A 19,819-nucleotide genomic window follows, 5' to 3' on the forward strand; every position below is an offset into this window, starting at 1 on the left:
TGTCAAGAAACAGGGCAAGGGAAGGGAAGGGGATCCTGATCATTTCATCATTTTTCCCATTGACATTGGAAATGTTGATGGCACTTTTGATCTACTACTTGTTCATTCAATCTTCAGCCAGTGCTATTCCTTGTCAAAAGTCCCTCCATGCTCTTAGCTGGGATTTTCAAAGGGGCTTAAGAGAGTTTGGTACCCAATACCCATTGAACTCCATTAGGTTATGGACACACGGCATGTAGAATTTCCCTTGATTCTGGATGTCCATATTTAAGGGATGATCTTGACTTGCACTCTGGAGAATCACTGATATGCAAATCCCATTTTAACAGATCTGCGGAATTTAGCATGAAGAAAAATAGGAAGAAAAATATCCCAGTTTCCCTGAAAATTTCCTTTCTTCTAATATTAAGGTAAATGGGTCAGTCTTGTCCTCTGCTATTTTCTCCTTCATGAATCTCTGCTGTGCTCTGCGGCAGGCAGGACTTGTCTTTGTTCCTCAAAGGCTCTACGATGAACATTTTACATCGGTATATTCCAAGGCAGAGAATCCTAATCTCTAGTTCCAGCACAACATTGCCAAACTTGAACTCCTAATCTTTTCTCCTGGATCCTCCCTCATTTTCCATTCTCCAGCTCATTTCAGAACTCAGCTACCCTTCCCAATACACACCTTTGGAACGCTGGGGTTATTTATGTGTCTTCTTCTGAGTCCAGGACCGTGATTTTTGTCTTTGGTGAAGATTTTCAGAGGCAAAGAGGGCAATTCCATGGCCCAACTCCCATTGAAAATCCTTTGACAATCTCCCCATTTGTATCGAACATTAAAACTGATTTTACATGTAACCCTTCTGCCCGCCAGAGTTGGCAGCAACAAGGGCCGGGTTCAGTATCTAGGGGTTCCATTCCAATAACACAATGCAAACCGGCTCGAGCCCCAACCCAGTGACCTGGGACAAATATATACCACCCCCGCTGGGCGCCTCCAAGAGGCAATACTTCCCCTCTCGCAAGCACATAGTCTGAGTGTAGCAAAAGCCTTTTAATAACAGAGAGAAACAATGTGGCATTATGTTGGGGAAACACCACCAACAGGATTCATAACACAACCCATGAGCAAAAAAAACCCACCCCAAGCAAATTGGGGCATGCCCTTTTCCCTTTGGTTCTTGAGTCCAGCAACCCCAAATCACCCAAAGTCCCAAAAGTCCAATGCCCCAAAAGTCTCTGTCCCTGGTCAGGGCAGCCCCAGAGTTCGAAAGTTTATCTGCGGAGCTTTACCTCCCAACCTGGGTGGAAATGGGACGGGGTAAGAGGCACCTTACATGATCTGAAGCTGACCGCCCCATAGCTCCATAGCAGCGCTCCGCTCCGCCAGCCGCCCCACAAACTCCTTCACACAGCTGCGCTCCGCTCTGCCAGCCGCCCCACGAACTCCTTCGCTCAGCTCCACGGCCCACAAGCAGCTCCTGCCATCCACAAACTGCTACGCATCAAACTGCTTCACCAGCCGGTCCGCAAGGCACTCCAGCTGTCCCGCAAACTGCTCCACAATATATCTTCAGGCTCCCCCACTACTTAACACAACACTCAGTGATTTCAGCTCTTAGGTGAATTCAGCTTGTAGTAGGGGAGCCCCAGTGCTGGTGCACTATCAGCCCAAAATGAGCTCAGCAGCCTATAACTACACTTCTAATGAAATCAAAATTAGCTCTGATATTCCACAGTAGAGACAGAAAGAAGTGCAATTAGCATGTAAGGCCCTCACCAAAGGGCCCATACCACCAAGTACTAATACTTGTCCCCAGCCTCTCTCCATTCACACAGTTTTGGAACCCATGACCCTTGCCTAGCGAGTGCTACTTAGTTGATGGTGAATCCCTCCATCATAACAAAAGGCCACGTACAGTTCCAAGCACAGTTCCCATAATCATGGTAATAACAATTTATTCTTCCTGCCTCAATAACAGAGACACTGGGGATCCCACAGCAGCCAAAGTGACTTTGGGCAGCTATGGTCTCATTTTAGGCATGGTGGGTGTGCCTATGCAAATGAGATCGGCCCCTGAAGTTCTTTTCCACAACTTGCCACACCTCACCACCAGATGTCAGGGTGGAGCTCATCCTGACACTGCTTACATACATTTTGCCCAGGATCAAATTCTAACAACCAAGGGACAGACGTCATGGCTAGGCTTGGAAGGATTAGATTTTTATTGGTTAATGTTGGTAAATGTCGATTTCAACACACACACACACACAAACTGATGAAAATGTATTTCCATCTATAATATTCAAAATTTACAAATAGGCAAAGTAAGAAAAATACTGCGGGAGAACTTATTAGAGTCAAAATCCAGTGATTTAGACTTTTGAATTCGGCTTACAAATGGATTAGTGAATGAATAGTGAAAACAGGTATGATCTGTTGAATTAAGGATATTTACTTTCTATAGTTTAACACGTGATGTTGACAATTTGTGTTTTAATGGTTTATAGAGCTTTCACTTTTTGAATCTCAGTGTTAACTATCATTTGTCTGACAGTCTCCCACGCCCCACCCCCATAATTTTGTACAACTAGGAACACTGAAATAAATAAAAAGTGGAGAAAATGCTTAAAAATAAACAGTGACAGTACCCGTCAAAATTATAAAAAATAAAAATAAAATGCTGCCAAGCCTATCCATGAGATATTAACATACAAGTGAGACCAGAACAAGAATTTCATACAGAATTATGTACCAGACAGTGCTTAATTGACAATGCTCTTTAAGTATAATCCCTAGCTTTTGTGCAATGCTTTTCATTAGTAGATCTCAACGCATTTTACAACCGGAGTCAGGGTCATTGTCCCCATTTTACAAAAGAAGAAATTATAAACCATAATAAATGTATCTGATTTTGCAGTGCCGGACCTTAGAGGCACATTCCATGCTCAGCTGAGACGGAAATAAGACTTTGCCCTGAAGGATAAACGGTTGATTATCACTGTGCAATGGGATTTTCAAAGGAGTTCAAAGCAATTAAAAATTCAAATCTCATTGTGATTCAGTAGAATGTAAATGCCTGATTCCCACAGACTCTTTTAAAAATCGCACCCATAATGATTATCCTCCTTATGCTAATCTGAGCTAGTCTGGCGAAGATAATAATACTTTGTACTTATAAACCTCTTTACATCTTCAAATCAATGTCCAGTCCTAAGCTATTTTATTCTACAACAGGTTGAAAAGAACTCCCTTTGTAGCCATAACTTCAGTGTTGTTTGGAATGGGCCCAATGCCCCTCTGTAGTAAATAATTAATCATTATCAATCCTCTGCCATATGAGGAGAAAGTAGGGCAGAGGGGTAAAGGATCTTGCTTAGGGATGCATTGGAAGTCAGGGGAAAAGCCCGGAACAGAGACCAGGATCTCCTGCCTTCTAATACCCTAAACTTCATAGTTACAGAGGGCCTGATCCAATGACAGAGGAAGTCAAAGTTATTCTATTCATTCACTCTAGTAAACTTGGGAAGAAATTCATGGTGCTTTTTCACCTGTAGATTTCAAACCATTTTACCAACGTGGGTGAATGGTATTATTTCATTTATTTACAGATGGGGAAACTGAGGCACAGACTGTTAATCTGACTTTCACACAGTAAATGAGTGACAGAGCTGGGACAAACTCCAACTCCTTATTTCCCATCTACCAGACCAGGCTACAGCTGAGATTTCAAAAGCTGCCTAAGGGATTATGGGGCAAATTCTTGAAGGCTTGTAGGTGCGTAGTGGGATTTTTCAAAGCAGCTAGGTGTCTAATACCCATTGCAATCAAGGATTTTTAGGTGCCGAGATGCTTCTAAAAATCACATTAGGTGCCTAAAAACCATTAAAAATCTGGTTCTTAAACAAACAAATGCCCGTGAAAATGAATGAGGAGTGGGCATCCATGTGGCATTTGTGGCTATGGAAACCTAAGTCTACCTCTAAGAGAAATATCCAATCCATTTTTACATTCTTATCTATGCGACTCAATAAATTACAGCACCAGCGAGTGCCACAGATCTATCATATAGTTATTTTCTCTTCTGCATTCAAGAGTTGAAAAAGATGAGTGAAATTTAGAAAGTGAGAAAGTAAGTGAGAGAGAAGGAAGTATGTTACAGATGAACCAATTACTCACTGGGAAACCTATTCCTTCCAACCAGATATGGCCCAGTAGGTCACATTACCAAGTATACAAAAAATAGATCTTAATACAAGTGGTTTAAAGTATATTTCTGGGATCCTCTCTCTCTCTCTAGTGGACCTAACTTATTAGCTTTTGCTGACAGATCTAGCCAGAACAGACCCCCTTCACACATTATATTCTCTCCTTAGAATGAGGAGTTCTTGGATTCTGAGGAAAAAAATGCATTGCGAGCCATATTTTTCTTCCAGCTATAAATCAAACATTTAAAGGTTTCATACACAAAATCTTCCTACTTATTGCATAAATTTCTATATTGATTAGAATCTCATTGCATTACCATTTTGTCATCACCCTGCTGTCTTTTTCCCTTACCTGCTTCGTTTATGTATGGCAACTCAACAGGTCCAAGAAAGAAGACGAACTTATGTTCCTCAGAAGTGCTCTTGGTATTTGGTCTCGACAGAATTTCACTGTCTTCTCAAGAACGTGCCAAACCCCTGGCTTAGTAAGGACGGTGTCCTTGTTTAAAGAAGAGCATTGGAAGTTAGGAGACCTTGGTTCTGTGTCTCCATTGACTTGCTGATGGACCACTGTGAAATTGTTTAAGTTCTTTGTTCCTCAGTTTCTCCATTTGTAAAAGACAAAAGGTCAGATTTTTCAAGATATTTAGATGCCTATTGAAATTTCCAGAAGCACCTCGGAACCTACAACTCATTGATTTCTGTGGATGTTAGGTGCCTATGTCCTTTTAATAATCTTACTAGGTGACTAAATACTTTTTAAAATCTGGCCCTAAGTGGCTGCCCAAAGTTAGGCAACTACGTCCACATTTAGGCAACCTAATAGGTGGTCTAAGATACAGAAGTATAAAGCACCAGAGGCTAAAGACATTTAGACATTTGAAGATAGGCAGATAGGTACCTAGTGGGAATTTCAGAAGTACCGACGCAGGTTAAGCACATAACTCCAATTGAATTCAATGGGGTTTAGGTGCCTAGGCCTTTGAAAATCCCACTAGACACCTAATAACCTTTGAAAATCTGGTTCTAAGACACTTTGGTGCTTTTAAAATATTTGCCTCTAGTCTACACAAAAAGTTGTACTGACATAATGAAAGGTGTGATTTTATACCAATTTAGCTAAAAGAGTGCAACTTTGTGTGTGGACATTATATTGGTTTAAACCTCATGTATATCAATTTTCAGGTGCAAACTGAACTGATATAACCAGTTTTCAACCTAAGAGTCCACAAAGGCACAAAAGTTGCAGTGGGCTAAATAAAGATATTGAAGTTAAGTTGCTGTGTCTTCTCTGCATAGACAAGCCCTAGGGCCAGATTTTTAAAAGTATTTAGGCACCTAGTGGAATTTTCAAACCTTCTAGTTGCCTAACATCCATTGAAATCAATGTTTGAGGTACCAAGGTGCTTTTCAAAATCCCACTTGGTGCCTAAATACCTCAACTAATCTGGCCCTAAATCATTTTTGAAAATAGGATGGACAGTTAAATTTTCAAGTGCAGCTAATTGACTAAAGAGCCAATGAGATTGAAGCTCCTAAGTCATCTAGGTGCTTTAGGAAATTTTACCCTAAGGCTCCCTAGTGTGCTTGAATGTAATATAGTTTGAATTCTAGGGACTTCAATGGAAGTTAGACACAAGGTGCTTTTGAAGATCATGCTAGGCACCTGTTTGTCTCTTTAGCACCTTTATACCTTTGGGGAGCTCAGCCCTGGTGCTTAGCTATCCAGTTCCACCGGGTTGTCATTGTGCTCACGAAATCCTGAACTGCTCAGAGCATTTGCCGTCCACATGGGTGTGAAAATTACTGAGCAATATCAGGCATCATCCCGGTAAATACAATGGGAATTTGCTGGGCTCAGGACTGAATAAAATTTAAGTCAGGGGTAAAATAATTGCTGAAATTATGCACCTGATCTCCCTTCCCCTTCCAGAGATTTAGGCTGGGATTTTCAAAGGCGACTAAGGGAGTTAGGTTTCCAACTCCCATTTAAATTAATGAATTTTGGGCGCCTAAATTCCTTTAAGCACATTTGAAAATACCAGTCCACTTTGGCATGGACTTAATTGAGGCAGGACTGGCCCCTAAAGCAGAAGCTACTCCCCATAATAGTGCAATACATGTGAGAAGAGAATCAGGATCTGTGACTTTATGGCCCTCAACTCCGTGAGAGATTCATGATAACATCCCTAGGCTTGGCAACATGGACACCCCATTCTAAATGATAGGTCAGAGCTCCTAAATGTAAAGGAGCTGCAAAGATGAGAGCACGTGTGTTTGTGGCTAGAATACAGAAAATGTGACTTGTTCCAGTTCAGAGCCAGTGGGCAGATTCTGAACGCCTTAGGGTGAAAATCATCCTGTGCTGAGAAATACTTACCTTACACCTAACCCTCACAGGATCACTTACGGAGGTCTTCAGTAGTGCACTGGGTGAAGTCGATTCTTCATCTCAGCATGGGACACAGGACCAAAGACATAGGTTGATAGAAATCTACAGCTGATATAGTGAGTTGATGACTTGTATGATATGAATTATTAAGTCTTTGCTCACATTGTGGTGGAGAAATATCAACATTGCATTTGTCACCAGTTTACACCCTGTTGTTGGAGTCTAAGGAAAGCATCTGTAACAGTGACCAGTGCCTGGTGTTGGAAGAGTCCTACACATGGGTCTAGTCTGGTGAAGAAATGTGGACAGGCCAGGGTAATACTTATGCTAAGCTCACTGGCTTCAGCCAAGTCTTTGCTTGACATGAGTGTTGCTTGCGAAATTCGTCCGTGTGGAGAGACTTCTTTAAACAATGCTTACAGCAGCTGGATAAGACAAAGGTGTTTTGTACTGTTTTGAAGGACATAGATAAAAGGGAGTTAATCAGTAAAATACATAAAAGGTATTGCCAAAAAGTCCCTGTATTGTGAAAAACAGAAAAGTCCCTATATTTGAGTGGTATGATCCAAGTAAATAAACCAATTGGAAAAGGGACATGATGACATGAAAGTAGCCTGGACAGAAAAAGTTTTGTAAACTGAAGCCTGCACATGTATATACTATGGGTAAGGTAAGACACAATGCTTAATGTTGATTGGATGGTCAGATAACGTGTAAAGTATAAATATGCTAGAGTGTAAGGGAATAGTCAGACCCTCGTAGGAAAAATCGACAGTGACTACGCCCCCAAGAGAAGGTAATTGGGCAATATCTTTTTCTGTATATCTGTCATTCATTGCTTTTATGGTAATTGTAATGTGCAGGGCCTTGCTTTTGGTTCAAAGAAAGGTTTGAATGAATAAACCTGACTGTCTCAGTCTCGAGTGTATGGTAATCGTCACCAAATGCTCGTCCTTCAGAAAGAGCTGTAAGAGGCCACATGCAGAAGCAGTTATGGGAACAGCCTGCCCATACTGGAAGTTTCTTCTGTTAGTACAAGCAAATGTGAACAAGAACAAATGTAATGCATGATAGCAACTGTGAGCTGAACAGAAAGTTCAGCCACCCATAGGATCATAAACTGTTCCTCAGAAAGTACCTCATGTGTGACTTTTTCATATGACCTCAGAAAGGATGTAAACATTCTGTGGAGAACTAATCATAAGGGAGTTTGCAAATCTACAAAATAACTCTTCCTCTCCCAAAGACCTTGTATTTTCCATCAATATCTGAAGCAACCACCGAACTTGATCTGAGGTTAGAAAATTATTTTAACTTTGTTAAAAGGGTATTATCTAGACCATCCCTGACAGTGTTTGTCTAACCTGCTCTTAAAAATCTCCAAAGATAGGGATTCCACAACTTCCCTAGACAATTTATTCCAGTGCTTTACTACCCTGACAATTCAGAAGTTTTTCTTCATATCCAACCTAAACTGCCCTTGTTGCAATTTAAGCCCGTTACTTCTTGTTCTATCTTCACAGGTTAATGAGAACAATTTACCTCCCTCGTCCCTGTAACAACCTTTCATGTACTTGAAAACTGTTATCATCTCCCCCCCTCAGTCTTCTCGTCTCCAGACTAAACAAGTCCTTTCCCTCCCCGCCTCCCCCCCAATCTTCCCTCATAGGTCAAGTTTTCTAGACCTTTAATCATTTTTGTTGTTCTTCTCTGGACTTTCTCCAATTTGTCCACATCTTTCCTGAAATGTGGTGCCCAGAACTGGACACAATACGCCAGTTGAGGCCTAATCAGCGCAGAATAGAGCAGAAGAATTACTTCTTGTGTCTTCCTTACAACACTCCTGTTAATACATCCCAGAATGATGTTTGCTTTTGTTTTGAAACAGTGTTACACTATTGACTCATGTTTAGCTTGTGACCCACTATGGCCCCAAGATCCCTTTCCACAGTACTCCTCCCTGGGCAGTCATTTCCCATTGTGTATATGTGCAACTGATTGTTCCTCCCTAAGTGGAGTACTTTGCATTTGTCTTCACAGAATTTCATCCTATTTACTTCAGACCATTTCTCCAGTTTGTCCAGATCATTTTGAACTTTAATCCTATCCTATCTATCTAATCAATCGTCTTCTTACTGTCCAACTTGGTTCTGAGTGCTTACAATTCACTGCCTTACAAACGAGGTATTTTTTTAAAGGAATTCCATATTTTTAACATAATTTACTGTGAAAGGCATACAGTTCCCTGCAAGCCAATAAGGTCTCGTTGGTACAAGGAAAGTCTTGAAAGTAGGAGGAAAGTCTTGAAAAGATTAACTCTACCATTCAACTGAGATGAGTCCTTCTTTTTATGGAGAAAATAGAATATCACGGCTGTTTTCATCATTTTCATCATGGTAAAGGGCAGGCAAGTAGATTTTGTCAATCAGGTGTTTTAACTGTTCTGGAAATTTTGCTAGGTTCAGCTCTTTCCATCAGTGGAGACTGAATACAAAGAGCCAGATCCTCAGTTGGTCTAAATAATCGTAGCTCCATTGAGAGGTCTGCTGAGAGAAATTTGGAGACCCGGTAAATTATATTTTCCCCCTCCCATTTCACCCTAAATAGATAGTTTTCCGGGGGCACTGAGCTCAGGACCTCAGTACAATTGTTCCACCTTCCCTCTCTCATCAGCCTTGTCTACTGATAATTCACACCAGCTGAAGGTTTGCCCAGTGAGAAGATTTGCTGAATGATGAGTTGCAGTAAGTTCCATTGTTTAAAAATGTTCAGAAATTCTACTTATTTTCCTCACTTTACTCATGTGAGTGGAACCCTTGACTTCAAAGGAATCATTCATGTGAGTAAATTTAGGCATTTTTGTTTTATATATGTCTATATATACAAGTTTATTTATGTATTAACTGTTTGCAGAATCAGGGCATTAGATGTTATTCATAGGATGTTATTCATAACAAAATAAATGGTTTATATTGAAGAGGGAGAAAATATAATAGTTGATTGCCCGTGTTGATTAGACTTTGATACAAAATATTTAAGGCTGGGATTTTCAAAGGTGTCTGAGGGAGTTAGGCGCCCAACTCCATTACATTTCATAACTCCCTTCGGATCCTTTGCAAATTCAAATCCAAATAGGGAGGGGGACTAAATTTAGGTTATGAAAAATGAAAAATCAGAACACCCAAAACAAGCAATCAAACAAAAATTCAGAACATTCACTGTAAAAGTCATTGATAGATTTCAAGTTAGGGACAACTTTTTCAAAAGCGGCTTCTAATTCTGAATGCCTCAAATTTGAGACCTCAGCATTAATCCATCTGTGAAGGAAACTTTTGGCCAGCACTGGGAACCTGATATTTTTTTCAGAAGGTGTTTTAGAAACTCGGCATATTACAGTTTTGCTGTATTTGTGGGGCTTGCGGTCTGTTGTGTGGGAGTGAGGGTACCCGGGTTCTGTGCCGAGCTCTTTTAGGGATGCGTAGAATAGCTGTTGTATCAAAGGACCAGGAATCAGTACACTTGGGTTCTATTCCCATTCTTTGAGGGGGGTTAGGATCGTGGTTTGAGCAGAGCGGGGGCTGAGAATCAGGGCTCCTGGGTTCTATTAACGGTTCTGGTTGAGAAGTATGTTCGACTGACTAAACGGGGAGAAGAATTGCAGACTCCTGGCACAGCTGGTCAAAAATGTTTGAAATTCACAGTTTTGATGAAATTCTTCATCAGAATTTAAAATTCTGATAAAAAAGGGATGCATTTTTTTATTTATTTATTTATTTTTAGGACAATTGCTTCCTTTGTTCTTTGGTCCTCTCTGTCCCTGAGCTTTGCTGTAATTGGCGCATTGCATGGCCTTGCACACCTCAGTCTCAATTGGTCAAAGGAGGTTGCAACTGACTCATTTTCAACTACTCAAAATGAATGCTGGTTTATAGATGTAAATGGTTATTTATGCTCCAAAATTGAGTAGCTGTCCTCTGAACTGCAACTTTGTATAACATCCCCACTCCAACTTGGGACTTCAGCAGGCTTAGAACCTGAGACTTTCTGCACAAAAAGAATTAAATGTCCTCTTGCATTGTAGGAAGGAAATTGACAGGTACAAATCTCATGTGTTCAGTATTGACCTAAGTCTGCTCCCACTGACTCAATGACAAAAATCCTATTGACTTCCTTCCTCGGGAGCAGAAATAGGCCTATACTGAGAACTTGTGAAAAGCTCACCCTATTTAGCAGGGATTTTCAAAAGAGACGATGGGGTTTTGTTCACTTCTAAAAGAATCACAGATTGTGCTGAATGCCTAACACCCATAGGTCTCATTTGAAAATGATTTGGCTCCTGAATAATTTACAGGAAAAATGTTGTTTTTTCTGTTGACATTTTTCAGGGTTTTGTCAAAAGGACAACCCTTGCCCCCCACACACACCCAGAAAACAACTTTTGATTTGAAAATTTTCAATTTAAAACAACAAAAATATCTATTAAAATAAAATCAATCTTGGGCTTTGGATGCTGACCGTGGAAAAAACATGTTTCATTGACAAAAACTAAAAATTGTGTTTTTCAAGGAACACCTGAAAATGGAATTTCTATCCTGAAAGTTTCTTTTTGGTCCAAAAGCCACTTTCCACTGGAAAAAAAGTTTCCACAGGAAAATTTCGGACAAGCTTAAATTCACCCTGTGAGCAGGAAGGCTCCAGAAATGTAATAGCAATAGGATATTTTCAGCCTTAATTAAAAGAGGCAGGAAATAATGGTTTATCTGCTCTTTCTGTGCATCAAAATCATCTGTAACCCACAAAGCCACAGTTGTGTGTAATCAGTTTAATTTCATGTCTTCATTTGTTTTGGCAGGTAAAACAGCTGACCGCACTGGAAAAGGGCTATCACACCAGTGTGAAGGAATTTATTCTCCTGGGATTCCCTGGGACCCAATATTTGCAGATCTCGCTCTTTGTGCTCTTCCTTGTCACAGGAAATGTGGCGATCATAGTCCTAGTGGCAACCAGCCGTCACCTTCGCACCCCAATGTACTTCCTTCTCTGCAATTTCTCCTTCCCGCAGGTATGGCAGACCACAGCTTGTATCCCAAAGACGCTTGCCAACCTTGTGTCCCAAAGCAAATCCATCTTCTTTGTCAGCTGTGTCCTACGGATGTATTTTGTTTTCTCCCTAGAATGCACAGAGATTTTCTCTTGGCTGTCATGGCCTACGGCTGCTATTTGGCTATATGCTATCCTTTGCTCTACAGCTCCATCCTGAACAGCACCTTGACTGCTCAGCTGGCTGTTGGCTCTTGGTTGTGTGGTTTCCTGGCTATTTCTGTCCCACCATTTCTGATCACCAGGTTGTCCTTCTGTGCCTTAGTGTCATCCATCACTTTTTTGGGGACCTAGCACCGTGGATAGTTCTTTCCTGCACAGATACCTACCTTATTGATCCGGTGGCCTTTATCATCTCCTTCATCTTCATCCTGGGCTCCTGTGTCATAACCCTGCTCTCCTACATTTACATCATCTCCACTGTACTGACAATCCCATCAGATAAGGAATGGAGAAGGGCCTTTTTAACTTGCTCTTCCCATCTCACAGTTGTGATTATCTGGTACGGTTCGACCATTTTCCTACATGTCAGCCCTTCCATGCAGAACTCATTGGAATTGACCAAAATAGTCACCATCTTGAATACTATTGTCACATCCCTGTTGAACCCTTTCATCTACACACTGAGGAACCCAGAGGTAAAAGAAGCCCTGAGACATGTATTCAGGGAAGCGATGTTTTTCAAAATGTGCTGGAGGTCATTGGCTGTCACAGAAAATGTGGTGAAAGAAAAATGAGTCTGCACATGGAAGATATACCAAAGTTGATAGGGTACTGAAAAAACAACAACAATCCCTGAGGGCCAGAAGTCTAAAGATAATTAGCTGCCCAACTCCAATGGAAATCAGTGTGAGTTAGGTGACTAAATACCTTTAACAATCTGGTCCTTAGTGTCTCACATCCTTGAACATTTACAGCCAGATTGTTAAATGTATTTAGGTGCCTAATGGGATTTTCTATGAGTTTTAAGGGCCTAGATACTTTTTAAAACCCCACTAAGCACCTAAATACCTTTCAAAATCCAGCCCTTATGCATTGTTATCCTCTTACTTTCTTTTTAATTTAAAATGAAACAAAGTGCACATGTGCCAATTATTTATTTCTATTAAGGCCTGGCCTGTGGAGAGGATAGAGATATCGACAGGCTTGGCAGAATTCAATTTTTATTTTTTATAATTTTGACAGAGAATATCAAGGTTTATTTGTGAGCATTTTTTTTTAAAAAAAATTATCTATTTGTATTTTCACACTTGTGGGAAATTACTGTGGCATGTCAGACAACAAGGTGGGTCACAGAATAATTATTGAATGACAACTGGTTTTTTGGACCTTTTTGTTGGGGGGGGGGCGGTTGACGTTCTGTGTGGCGAAACTGACATTTCCTGACATTTACTGATAAAAATTTAACCCTTCCAAACCGAGGTAAGATAAACCCACAGGAACCTCAAATCAAGACCCCAGTGGATTTTGAAGGGGATTCAGAATAAAGTTCCGTTTCCAGTTCCAGACTGGGTAAAAACCCAGATGGGTATTTTTGTAGGCTTCTTTTTTCCTTTGTTTTTAGTACACGGGCATTCCAAAATTTTGGAAAGATTGATTTCACACGGATTCTGCCGGTTTGGACTGAAAATATGTGAGAATAGCTTATAAAATTTTGATGATGTCAAAACTGAATCCAGAATCTTAGTCCTGATTCACCTTTAAAATCGCAGTGTGAGTGGAGGGGGATCCCCACCCCCCACTCCCTGATACCCCCTCACCCTCGCTGCGAGCATCTCAGCAAGGAGAGGAGACGTTGTTAGAAATCATGAGATTGGCTTTAAATAATAAATGTTGGGTTCTTTTGATTTGCTGTCTGGTTTTTGAGTCTGTAGGGTGCACTTCATGTTTTTATGCTTTTCTCTGTAACCATGAGTGTGCCCTGGTGGCAAGAGGACTGGACTGTAACTAGGAGAATGAAGTGAGCTGTAGCTCACGAAAGCTTATGCTCAAATAAATTGGTTAGTCTCTAAGGTGCCACAAGTCCTCCTTTTCTTAGTTCTATTCCTGGCTCTGCCATTGGCTTGGTGGATGACTTTGGGCAAGTAATGGTGTTAGGGGGCTGTATAGTCTGCAGTCAATCAGGAAGTGAGTGGGTGGGTGGGTGTGTGGGCAGGGGGAAATGGGAACTGTGGATGGGGAAATTGGAATCATGTTTGGCTAACGGCAGGAATGGGAAGAGGGAGACAGGTGTAAGGCTCTGTGGTATCAGAGCTGGGAAGAGGGACACTAAGGAAGGAAACTGGAATCATGCTTGCTGGAAGTTCACCCCAATAAACATCGAATTGTTTGCACCTTTGGACTTCGGGTATTGTTGCTCTCTGTTCATGCGAGAAGGACCAGGGAAGTAAGTGGGTGAAGGAATAAGCCCCCTAACAAATGGCTTCTCTCTGTGCCTCAGTTTCCACATCTGTAAAATGGGGATAATGATTCTCACCTCCTTTATATAGTGCTTTGTGATCTATGGATGAAAAGAACTACCACAGAGAGAGGGATAATGATTATGTAAAAGAAAATATGAAAGCTGATCTGTTGATTCAAGCAGTTGAGATTTGAAGAAAAACAACAAATATTGTGAGACAGACATTAAAAATCATAAGAAGATCCTAGCCCCACTGACGTCAACGACAGAACTTAATTTCAGTGCGGCCAGGATTTCACCCTACATTGTCCAGAATTTTATCTTAACCCAACATTCAAACCCTTTGAGGCTTGCCTGCTGTCTTGGGCCAGACCTTCAACTGCCAATTTACAGTAGATTAGCATCCAGTCTACCAAATGGACTTAAAACATACGGATGTGCTATGTATAATTAATATCGCTTCATAAAATAACATGGAACTGGTTAAGATTTTGTGCCATCTGATTTACCTAATATTCACATAAAGATCATTGTAAGTGGTCACTCACTGATTCACATAAGCAGTGTCCATGTTTCCATTGAATCTTGAGCCCATTGAGTTTCGTGAGTGTAAATTCTAACGTTTCCATGCACTCACAGGTGTTAGAATCATGAAATGCCTCCGAAATGTGGTGCTTTTGTGGATAAATATCACTTTGGGCCTGGTGGAGGCTGTTTCAAAATGTTAAAGGTTATGAAAGTGATATGTACAAGGAAGATTATGTCCCCAAATCGTTCTCAACCAATTTAGTTTATTCTGTGAATTCTACTTTTGTGAGACACTATGCACTTGATTAGTCTGAATATATTTATTGTTGGAATACCTAGATAGTACGATAAATTAGATTAGATAGATAGTTGTGTCTGGGGACACAGAGAGAGAGAATTTTTGTTAACTGTGATCTCCATACAGTTAATACACCTTCATTTCCCCTGATACTTGAATAGAATTTTACTGATAGCTTTGGTTTCTCTTGGCAAACATGGATGTTTCAAATGGAATTTCTAGATTGTGCTTCACTGGACCATCGGAGCACCTGAAACAATTCGGGAAATATCATTTGATGGTTCACAAGATAAAAGAATAATTCAAGTTACTGATTTCACAACATACTCAACTCAGTGTACAGTGATAGCAAGACACAGAAACACAGCAATTAATGTGAATGAGGGACCTGATCACCTCATACAATATGATTTTTATTGTGCGCTTTTTGTCTAATATGCAATATAAATCCCAGGCTCATGGTTTGAGGATCTGAGTATTTAAATTAAAGACTTATTTATCCTTCCTATGGAGTGATTATCAAGTTGGGATACAAGCTTGGGTACTGATGTTACAAAGGGACATTGGACCAAATTCACATCTGGTGTAACTCACTTGACTTTGGAGAATTTGCCCTAGTGTCTCACAGGAACAGAGTGGGTGGACAAAAAACTCCTTCAACATGAGTCCTATATAAATACAAAAGAGGGATACACATTACACTTTAAAGTAAGAGGACTGCAGTTACAGTGCAATGGCCCTCTGAGCTGAGCGGTGACTGCGCCTAAGGCTGTGACTTCCTCTGCCTCCATCAGAGGGGAAGGGCCCGTCCCCCTCCCTGCACCCAGACGGGTCCGGTGGCTGAGTTGAGAACCCAGCTCCCACCCCAGAGCAACCAGGTCAGGATGGCACGAACTCTCCTTCTGCTTGTGCTGGGTAAATGACCTCCCTCGGCCCGCATCCCTTTGTCTGTCTATCTGGAGATACCCCCGCCCAGCATCCCTCCATCCTTCTGCACCCCCATCCCCTCCCTGGAGCTCTCTTCTCTTCTCTTCTCTTCTCTTCTCTTCTCTTCTCTTCTCTCTCCAGATTCTCTCCAGGCTGGGGTCCCCCGCAGTCCTTGCTGAGAGGCTCACAGCGAGGGTGAGGGGGTATCAGGGAGTGGGGGGTGGGGATCCCCCTCCTCTCACACTGTGATGTTTGAAATTGCAAGGAAGGGGGGATCCCCATCCCCTGGGTGGGTCAGGCTGCCCCGTTCACAGGTGCCTCCTATGAACCTGCCCCAGCAGCAGCTACGGTCCAGAGCCACTTCCGTGGGGGTGGAAGAGCGACCCCAGCTGATGCCTGCTTGTGGGGTCCATTTGGTGGGTCCCAGCTCTGGCTGTAGGGGAGAAGATGCCCCCATCCCTCTGGTCACTACCTCACTGACAGCCTCAGCAGCGAGAGAGAGGTCTGGAGGGGCCATGGAGACTGACCTCCCACCTCCCCATTACAATGAGTCCCCCCTGGCCAGAGGTCCGTGGGGGTGGGGCTGTGTGTGGAGGGGGGGGCTCTCTCTGCCCCAGCTCTGGGCTCCCACCCACAGAGGACTCAGGGCCGGGGGGACAGATCCAGCACCATCCAGCGGGACATTAAAAACAGGTTCTGCAGAGACCCCAGAGGAAACGCGGTGGGTGGAAAAACTCCGCCCTCCCTTCCCCACATCTGGCCGAGCTTCCTCATGTCTCTCAGATGCCTTCTCGCTATTGAGAGGCAGGTGTGACAGTCAACTGACGGGTTCTCGCCCCTCTTTCACCACTGCCCCTGGATGGAGAGTGTGGGGTGAATACCCTGATGGGAAAGGGGTATCTTGGAGTTGAAACATTTGCATCCACAATCCTCCCCGCTTTTTGCACCATAAAGGGACAGGAAGGAGCAAGGGGCAGTTTGGAGAACCCCCTCCCCAGCCCCAGTTCAATGGGGGGACATGGCAGGATGTGTGGAGCGAAGAGTTTGCAGACAGTCCCTGGCTCCCGGGTGGGCGGGTGGCGAACTGTGCAGAAGGTCCCTGGGTTATAGAAGCTGGGGACGGGGAGCTGCCAGATGCTCCCTGGCTGGGGGGGTGAGGCGTTTGCAGACGCTCCCTGGCTGGGTTGGGTGGGGGTGAGGCGTTTGCAGACGCTCCCTGGCTGGGTTGGGTGGGGGGGGTGAGGTGTTTGCAGACGCTCCCTGGCTGGGTTGGCTGGGGGGTGAGGCGTTTGCAGACGCTCCCTGGCTGGGTTGGGTGGGGGTGAGGCGTTTGCAGACGCTCCCTGGCTGGGTTGGGTGGGGGTGAGGCGTTTGCAGACGCTCCCTGACTGGGTTGGGTGGGGGATGAGGTGTTTGCAGACGCTCCCTGACTGGGTTGGGTGGGGGGGGGGTGAGGCGTTTGCAGACGCTCCCTGGCTGGGTTGGGTGGGGTGGGTGAGGCGTTTGCAGACGCTCCCTGGCTGGGTTGGGTGTGGGGGGTGAGGCGTTTGCAGACGCTCCCTGGCTGGGTTGGGTGGGGGGGTGAGGCGTTTGCAGACGCTCCCTGGCTGGGTTGGGTGGGGGTGAGGCGTTTGCAGACGCTCCCTGGCTGGGGGGGGGTGAGGCGTTTGCAGACGCTCCCTGGCGGGGGCGGGGCTCGCGGGGACACTCTCCCTCCCAGCCTGGCTCAGGGCTTCGCTGCTCAGAACCGAGCGAGAAGGTACCGGGGGTGCGGATCGGGCCCCAGTCGAGCCCCCTCCCCTGGGGGGCCTGGTCCCCCCTTCCCCTCCGTGTCCAGGGCCCCCCACCCACTGGTCTGGGCCCATCCCCCGACTCAGGGCTTCGCCCCTGCAGAGTCTCCCCGCCCTGGCTGCGGGGCCCTGCGTGCCGGGGCGGGTTTGGGGGTGTTTGGAGGGAGGTGACCCCGAAACGTTTCTGCTCCGCCCCCCCCCCCCCCGATCCACCCCCCTTTCCGCGCTTCTCCCTGCGTGGGTTTCCCAGGGGCCATCCCCGTGGCGCCCGGCCGGTGTGACGGCACAAATCTCAGCCCTCCCCTTTTGCACCGGGGGGGCACCGGCCCTGACCTGCTCCCCACAGGCTCCTGGGGTCCGCTGGGTCCCATGAGGGGTCGGAGCTCCCCACCCCCGCCCACCCCGCCCTGCGGCTCCCTCGCACCCCAAGAAGCAGCTGCTGCAGCAGGAGCCGCCGCCTGTGAATCGGCCGAAGTTTCACGCCGACTCCCTTCCTCCGGGCGGGGAATTAGGCATCAGAGTTCAGTGCCGGGACCAACCGACCCGCCCCCGCGCCCCGCTGGAGCCCTGCCCTGCCCTCAGCCCTTTCCCAGCCTAGGGAGCGCAGCCCAGAGAGGCGGTAAATACCTGCGGGGGGAACGTGGCCTGTCCTGTGGCTGGGAGTTGCAGGCAGATGAATTCAGGCGAGGAGGGAGGCTCACCTGTCTGGCGGGGATGGGGGGGGGAATTAGCTGCTGGCCCAACTCCCCGGGGCTCCGGTGGATTCTCCATCCTGGGCCATGTGTGAAGCCGGGCAGGAGGTTTGTCTAGAAATCTGCCTATGTTCCCCCCTCCCGCCCCCCCGCCAGGTGATCCCAGTCTCCCCGTCCCACCTTCCAGCTGGGAATTCTCCAGGGGGCTGGAGTGGTGGCGAGCAGAAACGAGGCTCGGAGAGTGGGGTTGGGAGCCCCTCTCGCTCACGGCAGCTCTGGCGTTCCTCGCCCCCATCCCACCCTCAGCTCCCCGCTCCTCCGCAGAGACTCCCTGCACGCCTCAGAGCCAGATTTCTGCTGCGGGAGAAATCAACCGGCTGCCGCCCTCTTACCCCGTCGTAAGGCAGCAAATCCAAGGCCCAGGCCAAACGGCTCGGGGGCATGGAACAAGAACGCCGGGAACCCCTGGGCACGGCCAAGGGCTGGATTTCACCCCCGTTGGGGCGGGGGGTCTATGGCGACTGCTCCAGCCTGGGGTGAAAGCTGAGTAAATAGCAGGGCCATGTCCCTGCCAAGAACGGCCAGGAGCTGGAGCGTGCTCCACAAACCTCTGCTTCTCTGCAGGGCGACAGTGGGGAGAAGGGCCTAGCCGGGTTAACAACCCCCCAGTGACCGAGCCGAGTCCCCTGCAACCCCTGTCGCTGTTCCAGGGCCCCCCTCCCAGGGGCTGGGGATAAAACCCAGCAGTCCTGGCTCCCAGCCCCCTCATTCTAATGCACGAGTCCCCCATCCCCCTTCATTCCGTCTGTCTGTCTGACCCCTGCACCTCTCCTTCCTTCCATCTGTCCATCCATCCCCATACATCCCCCTATGTTTCTCTCTCCATCCCCCAACTGCCAGCTGTACCCCAGTCCCTGTCTGCCCCTCCCTGCGGGGGGCTGGCAGAGTTGGAGCAGAGCCGTGACTCTGATCTCAGGAGCTTGGGCCTGTGGGACTCCCTGCCACAGGACCTGGCTGAGCAGAGGGGTGGGGCTGGGGTCTCAGAGCCATCGCCGAGTGTGTGTGTGTGTGGGGAGGGTGTCAGGGCACCCTGTGCCCATCAGTTTCCATGGGAACCCTGTATCTCACCCCCCGACCTTCCCCTCACACAGATCCCCGACCCTGGAGCCGAGATGATGAGTTGCGGCCTCCTGACCAGCTCCAAGGAGCCGGGTGAGTCAGGGCTGCGGGGGATGGTGCATTGAGGGGGAGGGTGGCCCCATGGCTAACGTGGCTCCTCTCCCCGGTGCCCGTGGGGGGCCTGTGGCTGATGTCCCCCTCCCCGCAGTGCCCCTGCACCACAGCTCGGTGTCGGTGTTGATCCGAGGCTTTGTGGCGGACGTGGGCTGCCAACTGCTCTGCAGGAATGAGGAGCTGGGGCCCGTGGAGGCCGTGTTCAAATTCCCCGTGGACGCCGAGGCGGCTGTCGATGCCTTCTAGGCCCGGCTGCGGGGCCCT

The 19,819-nt window shown here is 45.9% G+C and overlaps 1 pseudogene; it reads left to right on the forward strand.

Annotated features, from left to right (window-relative positions):
• The first annotated feature begins 7,247 nt into the window (after nt 1-7,247).
• On the forward strand, nt 7,248-19,801 carry LOC144275009 (olfactory receptor 6F1-like; annotated as a pseudogene).
• The last annotated feature ends 18 nt before the right edge of the window (nt 19,802-19,819 follow it).

The sequence above is a fragment of the Eretmochelys imbricata genome, chromosome 14 (genome assembly GCF_965152235.1).
Source record: "Eretmochelys imbricata isolate rEreImb1 chromosome 14, rEreImb1.hap1, whole genome shotgun sequence".
NCBI lineage: Eukaryota > Metazoa > Chordata > Testudines > Cheloniidae > Eretmochelys > Eretmochelys imbricata.